The following is a 15,084-nucleotide window of genomic DNA, read 5'->3' on the forward strand; positions in this document are numbered from 1 at the left end:
AGTGTAATATTGTGCTGTAGCTACGTTATATATTTACAGTCATCTCTTCCCTCAGAGGGTTGTGATTTTCTGGATTTCTCTTCCAAAGGGACCAGTGGAGTCTGGGAGTCACTGAATGCCGGTGGGGAGGGGTTGAGGGGTAAGGCCCCTCATCTTACTAACTTCCACTTCAGATGGTCCCCCTTGGGATTTAAATATTTGGGAATGTCAATGACCCCCCCCCCCCCTCTTTCAGACAGCTGTATGGGGCCAACTTTCCACAGCTGATGGTGACTATTAGGTGGGACCTTGCCCAGTGGTCGTATCTTTGGATTTCATGGCGAGGGAGGATCGCCTTCATTAAAATGAATGAGTTGCCCGTCAACTGCTAGGGGGGAGGGGAGGGGAGGGAGTGAGGTGGGGAGGGGAGGGGAGGGAGTGAGGTGGGGAGGGGAGGGGAGGGAGTGAGGTGGGGAGGGGAGGGGAGGGAGTGAGGTGGGGAGGGGAGGGGAGGGAGTGAGGTGGGGAGGGGAGGGGAGGGGAGGGAGTGAGGTGGGGAGGGGAGGGAGTGAGGTGGGGAGGGGAGGGGAGGGAGTGAGGTGGGGAGGGGAGGGAGTGAGGTGGGGAGGGGAGGGAGTGAGGTGGGGAGGGAGTGAGGTGGGGCGGTTGGTTCGGGAGTTGGGGGTTGATTTTATTTTGTAATGTTATCTGCTGTAAACGTTAAAATGCTAAAATCTGAATAAAAATACTTTTTAAAAAAATCTATCCACTACTCCAATAATGGCCGGACTGAAACACTTGAGGTCGACACAAACAGCAGCCCGTCATCTGCACACAGAGTGATCTTGTGCTGCCTCACCCCACCCTCCAGTCCTGATATCCGATGATCTGATCTAATATCCTCTGGCAAGGGCTCAATGGCCAACGCAAACAACAAGGGAGACAGAGAGCAGCCCTGTCTAGTCCCTCTCTCTCAAGCTCAAAATTCAACACCCTTAAACCATTTGTGAGCACCGAATGATCAATGAAAGGTTTCCACCTCCGGGTGAGCCCCTCTGCCGACCCCCACAAAGCGAACGTGACCTTCTCCAGCTGCAGGAATTCTGCCAGGTCGCTCACCCACATTCTCGCTTCCGGCTGCTCCGAGTCCCGCCAGCACAACAAAATCCATCTCCGGGCTATCAGGGAGGCGGAGGCCAAAACATCGGCCTCTCTCCCCACCTGGACTCCCGCATCCTCCGACACACCGAATATCGCCACCTCCGGACCCGGGGCCACCCCCACACCCATAACATCCGAGAACCCCTGCCAGAACCCCTTCAGCAACGCCCCGCCCCCTCCCATCCCGTCTCCAGGAACACCTGCTTCACCCATGGGGTCTCCCCGCCCCATACACACACACATACACACAGACCTCCCCCAGCCGCTGCACCCTCTCCCCCCTCCACCTTAGGGAACTCCAACCCATCCAGGAACTGTCTCGACCCCTCCTCCCTGGTTGGGGGCTCCGTCTCGTACAGCCCCCTATAGAAGGCCTCAAATGCCCCATTCATCCCCTCCAGATCCGTTACCACCTTGCGCCTCTCGTTCCTCACTGTACCAATCTCCCTCGCCGCTGCCTGCTTCCTCAGCTGATGGGCCAGCAGCCTGCTCGCCTTTTCCCCACTCATACACTGCCCCTCTGGCCCTCCGCAACTGCCCCGTGGACACCAACCCAAACTCCATCTGGAGCCTCTGCCTCTTCTTTAACAACCTCTCCTCCGGTGCCACCGAGTCCCTGTGATCCACCCTCAGAGTATCCCCTACCAGCCTCGCCCTCTTCCCTTACCAGTCTCTCCAAACAGGCGCCGGAATATGGCGACTAGGGGCTTTTCAAAGTAACTTCATTTGAAGCCTACTTGTGACAATAAGCGATTTTCATTTTTCATTTCATTTCACGCTGCATCCTCTCCCTATGCACATCGATCGAAATAAACTCCCCCTAACTACTGCCTTAAGTGCCTCCCACAGTGTGGTGGCTGTGACCTCCCCCGTGTCATTCAACTGCACATAGCCCAGTGTGGCAGCCCTCACTTGCTCACACACTCCCTCATTCGCCAACAGCCCCACATCTAACCTCCACTGCGGCCACAATGCTCCCCCACCCCAAAAAACAATCTCTTATTAACCAACAGCGCCACCCCCTCGTCTTCATGTCGAACCCCGAGTGGAACCCCTGCCCCACCATCCCCTTCCTCAGCCTCGTCTGATCCCCCAACTTCAGGATCGTCTCCTGCAAGAACACCACGTCCGCCTTCAGGCTCCTCTAACGCGCAAAAACGTGACCGTTTAACCGGCCCATTCAACCCAGCCTTGGGGCGGCGGCGGGGGAGGGGGGGGGGGGGGGAGGGAGGGAGGAGAGAGAGAGAGAGAGAGAGATCCCCTGCCAATCAGCCAGATTCCATTTTAAGCCAGCCCCCAGCCCGGGTCACCAGGCCTGCCTTCCGATATCTTCCGCCATAACCCAATCACCACCCCCCCTTCCTCCTGGCAACCGCCCACTTCACTCCCGATAACTAGCCCACCCAGCTAGCATGGTGGCCCCCGGCAAAGGCCGCTGACTTCCCTCCGCCCTTAAAGTCCACCCCTCCCCCATCCTCTCAGGCACAAACAAAGAGAAACAAAAGGCACGCTCACCATCACTGCTCCCCCATCGAATCCTACGAGGGAGTCGAGGGTTATGGGGAAAAGGCAGGAAAAAGGAGAGAAAGCTGAGATGAGGAGGGATTTCTTCACTCGAGGATGTGGTGAAACTTTGGAATTCTCTCCCCAGAGACCATGGAGCCTCAGTCATCAAGTATTTTCAAGACAGACACTGATAGGTTTCTCGATATTGAAGAGATCGAGGGAACTGGGGAATAGTTTGGGAAAATGGTGCTGAGGTAGATCAGCCAATTATCTCATTGAATGGTCGAGTAGGCTCGATGGGCTGAATGGCCGACTGTAGCTCCTATTTGTTATGATCTGTGTGTCCTGGACAGGAAGCAGTGAGCATGGATCTGTCAATCAGCCTGAATCAGCACCTTCAGGAGAATTGGGAGGGTGAATATTAGATACAGCAGAGTGAGAATGGAGGGAGAGTGAGTGGGATGGAGATTTACAGCTTTTGGGGAATGAGAGAGGAAAGAATGTTCCATAGAAATTAAAATAATCTGTTCTGAATTTCTACATCACGTCTAGATCTGACAGACTCACTCGGTTCATCGGCCATTAAATCTGGAAGGCGAAATGTTTGCCCTGATGGCTTCAAAAGATTTTAACCATCAGTGTGACTGGAAAAGCACCGAGACACACACACCTTGTGAGAGTGTTCAAGAGCACTGACTGTGGAAAAAGCTTTAACTAGTTACACAGCCTGAAAAAACATTCCACCATTCGCAGCGGGGAGAGACCGTACACGTGTTCTGTGTGTCGACGAGGCCTCAACAGATTGTCCAACCTGGAGAGACAGGAGGAGACCCAAAACATGGAGAAACGGTGGAAATGTGGGGACTGTGGGAAGGGATACAGATCCCCATCAGAGCTGGAAGTTCACCGACGCAGTCACACTGGGGAGAGGCCGTACACCTGCTCTCAGTGTGAGAAGGGATTCACTCAGTTATCCAGCCTGAAAAAACACCAGCGAGTTCACACCGGGGAGAGGCCATTCACCTGCTTTCAGTGTGGGAAGGGATTCAGTGAGTTATCCGACCTGAGGAGACACCAGCGAGTTCACACTGGGGTGAGGCTATTCACCTGCTCTCAGTGTGGAAAGGGATTCACTTGGTTAGAGAACCTGCAGTCACACCAACGAATTCACACTGGGGAGAAGCCATTTACATGCTCTCATTGTGGGAAAGGATTCACTCAGTCAAATTGCCTGCAGACACACCAGCGAATTCACACTGGGGAGAGGCCGTTCACCTGCTCTCAGTGTGGGAAGGGATTCTGTGTTTCCTCGTCCCTGCTGAGACATCAACAAGTTCACAATTGTTTACAGTGATGGATTCTGCTGTTATTGTTTCTGCTTCAATTACATCCAGGACTGCATTTCGTTCTCTCTTCTCTTTCTCTCTCAGGGAATCTGAGACAGGAAAAGTGATGCAACCGTGGCGAACAAGAAAAGTTAAAGATTCCATTAGATCAAAGGAAGAGGCTCATAAAGTGGCCAAAATAGTAGTGAGCCTGAGGATTGGGAACTTGTTTTAGAATTCAGCAAAGGAGGACCAAGAAACTGATAAAGAGAAAATAGAATATGAGAGCAAACTGGGGAAAAACATGAAAACCGACTGGAAAAGTTCCGATAGGAATGTGAACAGGAAAAGATTCGCAAAGACCAATGTGGGTCCATTCCAGGCAGAGACAGGAGAGTTTATAATGGGGAATAAGGAAATGGCAGAGAAACTAAACAATGTGTGACTGTCTTCACGGAGGAAGATACAGAAATTGTCCAAAAACACTAGAGAACCAAGTGAGCACGAGGAACTGAAAGAGATTAGTCTTAGTGAAAAAGTAGTACTGGAGAAATTAGCGTGGTTGAAAGTTAATAAATCCCCAAAAGCTGCTGCTCTACATCCCAGAGTGTTGAAAGAGGCGGCTGTAGAGATAGAGGATACATTGGTGATCATCTTTCAAAATTCTATAAATTCTGGAATGGTTCCTGCAGATTGGAAGGTGGTAAATGTAACCCCAATATTTAAGGAGGGAGAGAGAAAATGGGGAACCACAGACCCATCAGCCTGACATCAGTAGTTGTGAAAATGCTACAATCTATTATAAATGATGTGATAACATACGAATTAGGAGCAGGAGTAGGCCACTTGGCCCCTCGAGCCTGCTCCACCATTCAATAAGTTCACGGCTGATCTGATTCAAACCTCAACTCCACAGAGCCCCCTTAGAAAATAAATGTTGGGGAATGTTAAGAATATTCTTTATTATAATAATCTTATTATTATTGTCACAAGTAGGCTTACAATAACACTGCAATGAAGTTACTGTGAAAATCCCCTTGTTGCCACACACCGGCGCCTGTTCAGTTACACTGGGAGAATTCAGAATGTCCAATTCACCTAACAGCACATCTTTCAGGACTTGTGGGAGGAAACCGGAGGAAACCCACGCAGACACAACGAGAATGTGCAGGCTACTCACAGACAATGACCCAAGCCCTGAATCAAAGTCGGTTCCTGGTGATGTGAGCAACGGTGCTAACCACTGTGCTACTGTGCCACTTGTAGATGCTACACACTGCTGCCACTGGGTATCAATGGTGGAGATGGTCCAGGGTGATCTCTGGTGTATGGGCCGGGGAGGGCAAGGTTTCGGCAATACACCAAGAGATGAAAGAAGAGGGGGAAGCGCTACCAGAAGAGTTGAAGGGAAAATGGGAGGAGGAGCTGGGGGAGGAGATCGAGGAAGGTTTGTGGGCTGATGCCCTGGGTCGGGTTAATTCCTCCTCCTCATGTGCCAGGCTCAGCCTGATACAATTTAAGGTGGTTCACAGAGCGCACTTGACGGGGGCGAGGTTGAGTAGGTTCTTTGGGGGTAGAGGACAGATGTGGAAGGTGTTCAGGGAGTCCGGCGAACCATGTCCATATGTTTTGGTCATGCCCGGCGCTGGAGGGGTTCTGGAGAGGAGTGGCGGGAGCAATATCTCGGGTGGTGAAAGTCCGGGTCAAGCCAAGCTGGGGGCTAGCAATATTTGGAGTAGTGGACGAGCCGGGAGTGCAGGAGGCGAAAGAGGCCGCCATTCTGGCCTTTGCGTCCCTAGTAGCCCGGCGAAGGATCTTGCTAATGTGGAAGGAGGCGAAGCCCCTAGCGTGGAGGCCTGGATAAACGACATGGCTGGGTTCATAAAGCTGGAGAGGATTAAGTTTGCATTGAGAGGGTCTGCGCAGGGTTCTACAGGCGGTGGCAACCGTTCCTAGACTATCTCGCGGAGCGTTAGAGGAAGATCGGTCAGCAGCAGCAGCAACCGGGGGGGGGGGGGGGGGGGGGGGGGGGGGGCGATGGGGGATTGCTTGGGGGATGGATGAGCAGGAGATAAACGTGAAGGGGTGGGGGAAACTGGCACGTGCGGGAGAGAGCCACTGTTTCAAGCTATGTAAATATACCATTTTGCCATGTATATTTCTTGCTCAGTGCGATTTCGTGTTATTTTGTTACCTGGGGGGGGTTGTTGTTTGTAAGGGGAAAAAATTGTGCTGGTAAAAAAGTTTAATAATATATATATATATATTTTAAATGGTGGAGATGGTGAATGGGGTGCTGATCATGTGCCTACTTTGTCTTGTATAAAACAAACTCTCCGATTTGAATAAGACTGTCTGATAATCAATCACTTTAAAGAATTGATTAAAACCTAATAAAATTTAAATAATCCAGTCCATTTGAAAAAAAGATTGTCTTTTCAAAGATATATTGGTACAAATTACATGAGATCTTTGTAGTTGCATTGAATACCTTGACTCCTTACACGGACACCTGGCTGACAAGAGGCATTAATTGGACAAGAGCTGAAATGTTTTTTCTGGGAATGAAACTGTTTCTCTTTCACCCGGAATCGACTATGTGAGAGTTAAAGGCAATACCAGGCCTAAATTACATTGAATATACAACATAGAAACAGCCCAACCAATCCATGCCAGTGTTTAGACTTCACCTGAGCCTCCTCTCATGCGTTCCCATCTGACTCGATCAGTGTATCCGTCTGTTCATTTCTCCTTCATGTGTTCATCCAGCTTCCCCATAAATATATCTATGTTATTCACCTCCACCAATCCCTGTGGTAGGCGAGTTCCACATTCCCACCACTCTGGGGAAGAAATTTCTCTTGAATTCCTGATTAGATTATCTCACATTGATAGCCTCTAGTTTTTCTCTTACCCTTACAAGTGAAAACATTCTCCCTGTGTATCAAAATCTTTCATAATTTACAGCCCTCCATTAGCCCCTAAGCCTTGTGTTTTGATGAGAACAGTGACCCGGCCTATTCATCGTCTCCTGATAGGTTTAACCTCTCACGCTAAAAATCTGAAGACAAAAATGCTTTGTTCGCACTTGATCTCAGCGCAGTGAGAGCAGAGATGGAGTTACAAGGAGCCTGAGAAAAGCAGATGCACTGAGAATGGGTGGGCTGGTCTGATCTGTGTGAATAAGCTGGTTAATCAGACTGTCCATGATCGGTGACTTTGTGGTCTGGGTAGTGGAGGAGCTCAAGTGTCAATCTTCAATAACCAGATTAATTTGCATTTATACAGCACATTTAATGTAATTAAATTTCCCAAGGTGATTCACAGGGACATTGTAAATCCAGGTTTCACAGATGATTTGTTAAAATTGTCCAAGCTCATGATCATGTGACAGAACATACTGCTTCTCTCTGACTCTGCCTCCACACACTCCCTCCCTATTGACTGTAACACTAATTCATCCCACTATCCTCCTCCTGCTTTCCCCCCAATTCTCCTCCCCTGAAGGTGCTGACTCTCGGGTTCAATTTCACTCTCACCTATTGCCCTCCCCAATATGTCACCCAGATGTCTGAAGTTAACAAACTGTTTTCTAAGGGGGACGTCAGATTCAAACCCAGTTACATGTACTTTGTGTCCGGAATGGGGTCACTGCCCTCACTCCCACTTTCATCCCAGTCCCAGGGGTTTGGAGATTGGGCTCCGGATGGGTACTGGCGACTGAATCTCCCATAGTCCCCCGCGCCGGGGAAACCGCTCTATTCAGTTGGGGGGGGGGGGGGGAAGAGGACAGACAGGAGCTGCGCATGTCCAAAGGAGAGGAGATGCTGCACATGCGTAGTGACGGTTATTCCAATTGCGGTCAAAAGGGCATCAATGATCACGTGACATCCGTTGCTTATGTTTTCAGTTGGCCAGAAACCAATGGGAAGTTTGGGGAACCGGAAGGACTCTGGTCCTCCAACCAATCAGAGTGCTGGCGTTGTGTTAATGACGTTCCAGCTTCATTCAGACTGAAAAGTCCTGCTGTGCGCAACATCTGTGAGTAAAACACTTTCTCTTTCTCTCCCTCCCCCCCCCCCCCCCCCCTTTCCATTTATTTTCTCATTCGGACCTTCAATTGGTCACTTGCAGCAACTGAAGGGAAAGGAAGTGAATCCAGGGAGGGTGCAGACTCTGCAAAGCTTGGCCCAGGTCTCTCTCTCTCTAACACATTGACATCCTTTGCTCCCTCAGCTCGACACATTTATTTGTCTAGCTAAAAGGATTCATAGAATTTCCAGTGCAGAAGGAGGCCAATTGTCCCATTGAGTCTGCACCGACCCTTGGAAAGACCATCCCACTTTAGCCCACCCCATCCCCGAAACCCAGTAACCTCACCTAAACATTTTGCACACTAAGGGCCAATCCACCTAACTTGCACATCTTTGCACTGTAGGAGGAAACCGGAACACCCGGAGGAAACCCACGCAGACACGGGGAGAACGTGCTGACTCTGCACAGACAGGAATCGAACCTGGTACCCTGGAGCTGTGAAGCAACTCGCCTAACCACTGTGCTACCTTGCTGCCCCTGATGGTCTCTTTCCTAGTGTTCACAATTAACGGGCTATTTCCCCAGGAGATGGCTGACATTTAAGGGGACAGTAAATTAATGTTGGATTGAAATATGTGTAGTGTTGTTATATCGTACAGATTAGATATATTATTGGTTCTGTAATAAAGCACATTTATTATTATTTCTAGTTGTGTAATATAGTACTGTAGAGCTACGTTATATATTTCCAGAAGAGAAAATGCTGGAAAATCTCAGCCAGTCTGGCAGCATCTGTAAGGAGAGAAAAGAGCGAATATTTTCCAGTCCAGGTAACCCTTTGTCAAAGGTAAAAAGGATAGAAAGTGGGAGATATTTATACTGTCGGGCGAGGGAAAGACAGATGAGTCAGGACCACAGAAAAAATGGAAAAAGAGTGCTAAAGGGTAGCACAGTGGTTAGCACTGTGGTTTCCCAGCGCCAGGGTCCCAGGTTCAATTCCCGGCTTGGATCACTGTGCGGAGTCTGCACGTTCTCCCCGTGTCTGTGTGGGTTTTCTCCGGGTGCTCCGGTTCCTTCCCAAAATTCCCAAAAGATGTGCTGTTAGGTAATTTGGACATTCTGAATTCTCCCTCTGTGTACCCGAACACATGCCGGAATGTGGTGACTAGGGGCTTTTCACAGTAACTTAATTGCAGTGTTAATGTAATTCTATTTGTGACAATAAAGATTATTAATAAAATAAAGATTGTAATGACAGCCCCAGAGAGAATAAAAGTGTGAAAGACCAAACAGCAGAGAAACTAAAATCAGAGGGTAAGCTGTGACAGATGCAGATGTGGGGGGAGGGGGGCATTGTTGGGAGAGAGGTAAAATGAGAAGAAGGGGTGAAGGGGGAAGCAAAGAGGACAAAAGGTAAAGAAATGGGGGATAAGATAGGGGGAAAGAGTGAGGGGCAAATATTTATATGAAGAAAGACAAGAAATAAATAAAAGGTAATAGGCAGTTCAAATGAAATGGAAAGAAAACAAATGGGTTGAGGTGGGGGTGAAGTTGTTGAATTTGATGTTGAGACCGAAAGGCTGTAGCGTTCCTAACCGGAAGATGATATGCTGTTCCTCCAGTTTGTGTTGAGCGTCACTGGAACATTGCAACAAGTGTGTTAAATGGACAGCACGATGGCACAGTGGTTAATCACTGCTGTCTCACGGCACCGAGATCCCAGGTTCGATCCCAGCTCTGGGTCACTGTCCATGTGGAGTATGCACATTTTCTCCGTGTCTGCTTGGCGTTTGCCCCTACAACCCAAAGATGTGCAGTGTAGGAGGATTGGCACCGTAAAATTGTCCCTTAATTGGAAAAAATGAATTGGGTACTCCAAATTTATATAAATAAATAAAATGGCAAGCAACGGGAAGGTCAGGGTCCTGAATGTGCACAGACCCAAGGTGCTCAGCAAAGCGACCACTATTATCTAGAAGGACAAGAGCAGCAGATACCTGGGAACCCCACAACCTGGAGGTTCCCTTCCAAGTCACTCACCAGACCGACTTGGGACTATATCGCCGTTCCTTCACTGTCGCTGGGGCAACATCCTGGAACTTCCTCCCTAACAGCACAGTGGGTGTGCAAGGAGGCAACTCACCACCACTTTCTGAAGGGCAACTAGGGATGGGCAACAAATACTGGCCTAACCAGCGACGCCCAAATCCCATAAATTCATTTATTTTAAAAAAAAATTCAGAGTACCCAGTTCTTTTTTTCTCAAATAAGTGGCAATTCAGCATGGCCAATTCACCGACCCTGCACATCGTTTTACATTGTGGGGGTGAGACCCATGTAGACACGGGGAGAATGTGCAGACTCCACACGGACAGTGACACGGGGCCGGGATTTTCAATGAATTTAAAGACAATGTAGTGAAGCTTTGGAATTCTCTACCCCAGAGGACTGTGGAGCCTCAGTCGAGAAGTATTTTCAAGACCGAGATTGACATGTTTCTCAATATTGAACATATTGAGGGATATGGGGGATAGTGTTGGAAAATGGTGCTGAGGTAGATCGGCCAATGATCCATTGAATGGTTGAGCAGGTTCGAATGGCCAAATGGCTGACTGCATCTCCTGTTTGTTATGATCTCTGTGTCCTGGACAGGAAGCAGTGAGCATGGGTCTGTCAATCAGCCTGAATCAGCACCTTCAGGAGAATTGGGAGGGTGAATATTAGGCACAGCAGAGTGAGAATGGAGGGAGAGTGTGTGGGATGGAGATTTACAGCTTTTGGGGAATGAGAGTGGAAAGAATGTTCCAGAGAAACTACAATTGTCTGTTCTGAATTTCTACCCAGTACTGACAGTGATGTCTTTTGTAAACTCCTTTCACAGGATGTTAAAAGGATCGGATTTACAGACAGAAATCTCAAACATTACGTCTAGATCTGACAGTCACTCGATTCATTGGCCATTATCTAGAAGGAGTAATGTTTGCCCAACCTGTTGGCTTCAAAAACATTTAAACATCATTGTGACTGGAAAAGCACCGAGTCACACGCACTGACTGTGGAAAGAGCTTTAACCTGTCATATGGCCTGAAAAAAACATCACACCATTCACAGCGGGGAGAGACCGTACACGTGTTCTGTGTGTGGTCAAAGCTTCAACTGATAGTCCAACCTGGAGAGACTCGAGGAGACCCAAAATATGGAGAAACGGTGGAAATGTGGGGACTGTGGGAAGGGATACAGAGCCCCATCAGAGCTGGAGATTCATCGACGCATTCACACTGGGGAGAGGCCATTCACCTGCTCACAGTGTGAGAAGGGATTCACTCAGTTATCTCGCCTGAATTTACATCAGCGAATTCACACTGGGGAGAGGCCGTTCACCTGCTCTCAGTGTGGGAAGGGATTCACTCAATTAATCAACCTGCGGATACATCAGCGAGTTCACACTGGGGAGAGGCCGTTCACCTGCTCTCAGTGTGGGAAGGGATTCAGTCAGTTAATCAACCTGCGGATACATCAGCGAGTTCACACTGGGGAGAGGCCATTCACCTGCTCTCAGTGTGGGAAGGGATTCACTCACTTATCCAACCTGCAGAGACACAAGTTTGTTCATGCTGGAGAGAAGCCGTTCACCTGCTCTGTATGTGGGAAGGGATTCACTCAGTTATCCAACCTGCAGACACACCAGAGAGTTCACACTGGGGAGAAGTCGTTCACTTGCTCTCAGTGTGAGAAGGGATTCACTGACTTATCCAACCTGCGGCGACACCAGTTTGTTCACACTGGGGAGAGGCCGTTCACCTGCTCTCAGTGTGGGAAGGGATTCTGTGTTTCCTCGTCCCTGCTGAGACACCAACAAGTTCACAATTGATTACAGTGATGGATTCTGCTGTTATTGTTTCTGCTTCAATTACATCCAGGACTGCATTTCGTTCTCTCTTCTCTTTCTCTCGGAATCTGAGACAGGAAAATTGATGCAACTGTGGTGAACAGGAAATATTCAAAATCCATTAAATCAAAGGAAGAGGCTCATAAAGTGGACAAAATAAGTGTAAGCTTAAGGATTGGGAACTTGTTTTAGAATGCAGCAAAGGAGGATCAATAAACTGATCGAGAGAAAATAGAATATGAGGGTAAACTGGCGAGAAACATAAAAACCGACTGGAAAAGCTCCTATATGAATGTGAAAAGGAAAAGATTAGCAAAGACCAATGTGGGTCCATTCCAGGCAGAGACAGGAGAGTTTATAATGGGGAATAAGGAAATGGCAGAGAAACTAAACGATGTGTGTTTGTCTTCATGGAGGAAGATACAGAAATTGTTCTAAAAACGCAAGGGAACCAAGGGACTAGTGAGCACGAGGAACTGAAAGAGATTAGTATTAGTGAAAAAGCAGTACTGGAGAAAATAATGTGGTTGAAAGTTAATAAATCCACAAAGCTGATGCTCTACATCCCAGAGTGTTGAAAGAGGCGGCTGTAGAGATAGTGGATACATTGGTGGTCATCTTTCAAAATTCTATAGATTCTGGAATGGTTCCTGCAGATTGGAAGGTGGTAAATATAACCCCACTATTTAAGGAGGGGAGAAAGAAAACGGGGAACCACAGACCCATTAGCCTGACATCAGTAGGAGGGAAAATGCTACAATCTATTATAAAGGATGTGATAACATACGAATTAGGAACAGGAGTCGGCCACTCGGCCCCTCGAGCCTGCTCCACCATTCAATAAGTTCCCGGCTGATCTGATTGAAACCTCAAAACCACATTCCCGCTGACCCACCGATAACCTTTCACCTTCTTGGCAAGAATCTATCCAGCTCTACCTTGAAAATATTCACAGACTCTGTTTCCATTGCCCTTTGAGGAAGAGAGTTCCAAAGACTCGCGACCCTCGGAGAGAAAAGGTTCTCCTCTGCCTTAAATGGGCAAGTTATTACTTTTAAAGTGACTTCAATTTCTACATTCTCTCACCAGAGGAAACATCCTTTCCACATCCACCCTGTCAAGGCCCTTCAGGATCTTATACGGTCCAATCAAGTCACCTGAACTTCATCAGTCACAAGCCAATCATTCCTCGTAAGCCCAGCCTCCAGTTCCAGGTATGAGTCCAGTAAACCTTCTCTGAACTGCTTCCAACACATTGACATCATTCCTTAAATGAGAGCAATACTGTACACAGTGCTCCAGATGTGGTCTCACTGATGGCCTGTATAACTGAAGCATAACCTCCCTACTTTTGTATTCAATTCCCCTCACAATAAACAATAACATTTTATTACCTTTCCTAATTACTTGCTGTACCTGTATACTCACCTTTTGTGATTCATGCTCTTGGACACCCAGATCCCTCTGAATCTCAGAGCTCTGCAATCTATCACCATTTAGATAATAAGCTTTTTTATTCTTCCTGCCAAAAATGGACAATGTCACATTCTCCCACAAAATACTAGATTTTACAGATCTTTTCCCACTCACGTAACCTATCTATATCCTTTTGTAACCTCCTGATGTCCTCTTCACAATATCTTTGTATCATTGGAACATCGGAGCCGGAGTTGGCCATTCAGCCCGTCGAGCCTGCTCCACCATTCAATACGATCATGGCTGATCATCCACTTCAATGCCTTTTTCCCCACACTGTCCCCATATCCCTTTGTGTTATTGGGATTTAGAAATCTGTCAGTCTCTGCTTGAAACACACTCAATGACTGAGCTCCCACAGCCCTCTGGGGTAGAGAATTCCAAAGATTCACAACTTTGTTCTATTCCCGTATCCCTATCGGTTTATTTCCCTCAAAATCCCATACAATTTCCTTCTGGAAACATTCCATCATCTCCGCTTCTACCCCCCTCGTAGGAAGTGGATTTCAGATATTTCCCAAATACTGCCAAACTCTGGTTCAAGTCTAAGATTTTCTTCAAATGTAAACGAGAATCAAAGGGCAAAGAAGGAGGCCATTAAGCCCACCATTCCCATGCTAGTTCTTTGAATGAACAGTCTGATTGGTCCCATCACCCTGCAAGTTTATTTTCCTGCAGAATCTGTCCAGTTCCCTTTTGAAAGTTACAGCAGAATTTACTTCCTGCACCATTGTCAGGCAGTGAATCCCAAATCACAACAAGTCATTCTGTTTTAAATCAAATACTTTCATGAGATACTGTGTTTGGATTTTCACAGGGTATTTGAAATGAAGTGAAAGACATGGTTGTTACATAAAATCAAGCCTCAGTCTTTATGAGTGATCTTTGTGAGTGGACTGAGTGTGATATATCCAAGTTTGGGGACTAGTTCTAAAAATCAATTACATTTATTTGAGCGTCACAATGGCATAGTAGTTAGCATTGTTGCCTCACAGCACCAGGGACCCATGTTCAATTCTGGCCAAGGTCACTGTGTGTGTGGGGTTTGTACGTTCTCCCATGTCTGTGGGTTTCCACTGAGTGCTCTGGTTTCTTCCCACAGTCCTGATGTATGGGTTAGGGAGATTGGCCCTGATAAATTGCCCCTCACTGTCCAGGGATGTGCACATTAGGTTATGGGGTTACGGATGAGTGGATAAAAGCTAATTACTGGATACTGGGATCTGAAATGAAAGAGAAAATGCTGGACAATCTCAGCAGGTCTGGCAGCATCTGCAGGGAGAGAAAAGAGCTAATGTTTCAAGTCCAATGACTCTTTGTCAAAGCTAACAGTCAGAGAATGTGGGGAGTATTACCCCGTTTCCCTGGGTTTCTGTGGCTATGACTCACCTTTCATTCTCACTCCACCGTATAAATATTCCCCACATTCTCTGATTGTTAACTTTGACAAAGAATCATTGGACTCGAAACGTTAGCTCTTTTCTCTCCCGACAGATGCTGCCAGACTTGCTGAGATTTTCCAGCATTTTCTCTTTCGTTACGGGTGAGTGGATATGGGTAGATTGCTCTTTGGAAGAGTCGGTGCCGACTCGATGGGCTGAATGGCCTCCTTCTGCACTCAAGGGATTCTATATCTATTTCTATAACACCTTTCATGACCACACAATCCCCTAAAGCTTTTTACAGCCTTTGAAGTATTCTTGAAGTTTAGTC

The 15,084-nt window shown here is 47.6% G+C and overlaps 1 long non-coding RNA gene across 1 annotated transcript; it reads left to right on the forward strand.

The window, feature by feature from the left end:
• The first annotated feature begins 7,786 nt into the window (after positions 1–7,786).
• LOC140420714 (uncharacterized) lies at positions 7,787–11,897 on the forward strand. Its single transcript, XR_011946527.1, has 3 exons — positions 7,787–8,012; positions 8,410–8,836; positions 10,888–11,897. It is a non-coding gene; the product is annotated as an uncharacterized lncRNA (long non-coding RNA).
• Positions 11,898–15,084: the final 3,187 nt, after the last annotated feature.

This window comes from Scyliorhinus torazame, chromosome 5, assembly GCF_047496885.1.
Source record: "Scyliorhinus torazame isolate Kashiwa2021f chromosome 5, sScyTor2.1, whole genome shotgun sequence".
NCBI lineage: Eukaryota > Metazoa > Chordata > Chondrichthyes > Carcharhiniformes > Scyliorhinidae > Scyliorhinus > Scyliorhinus torazame.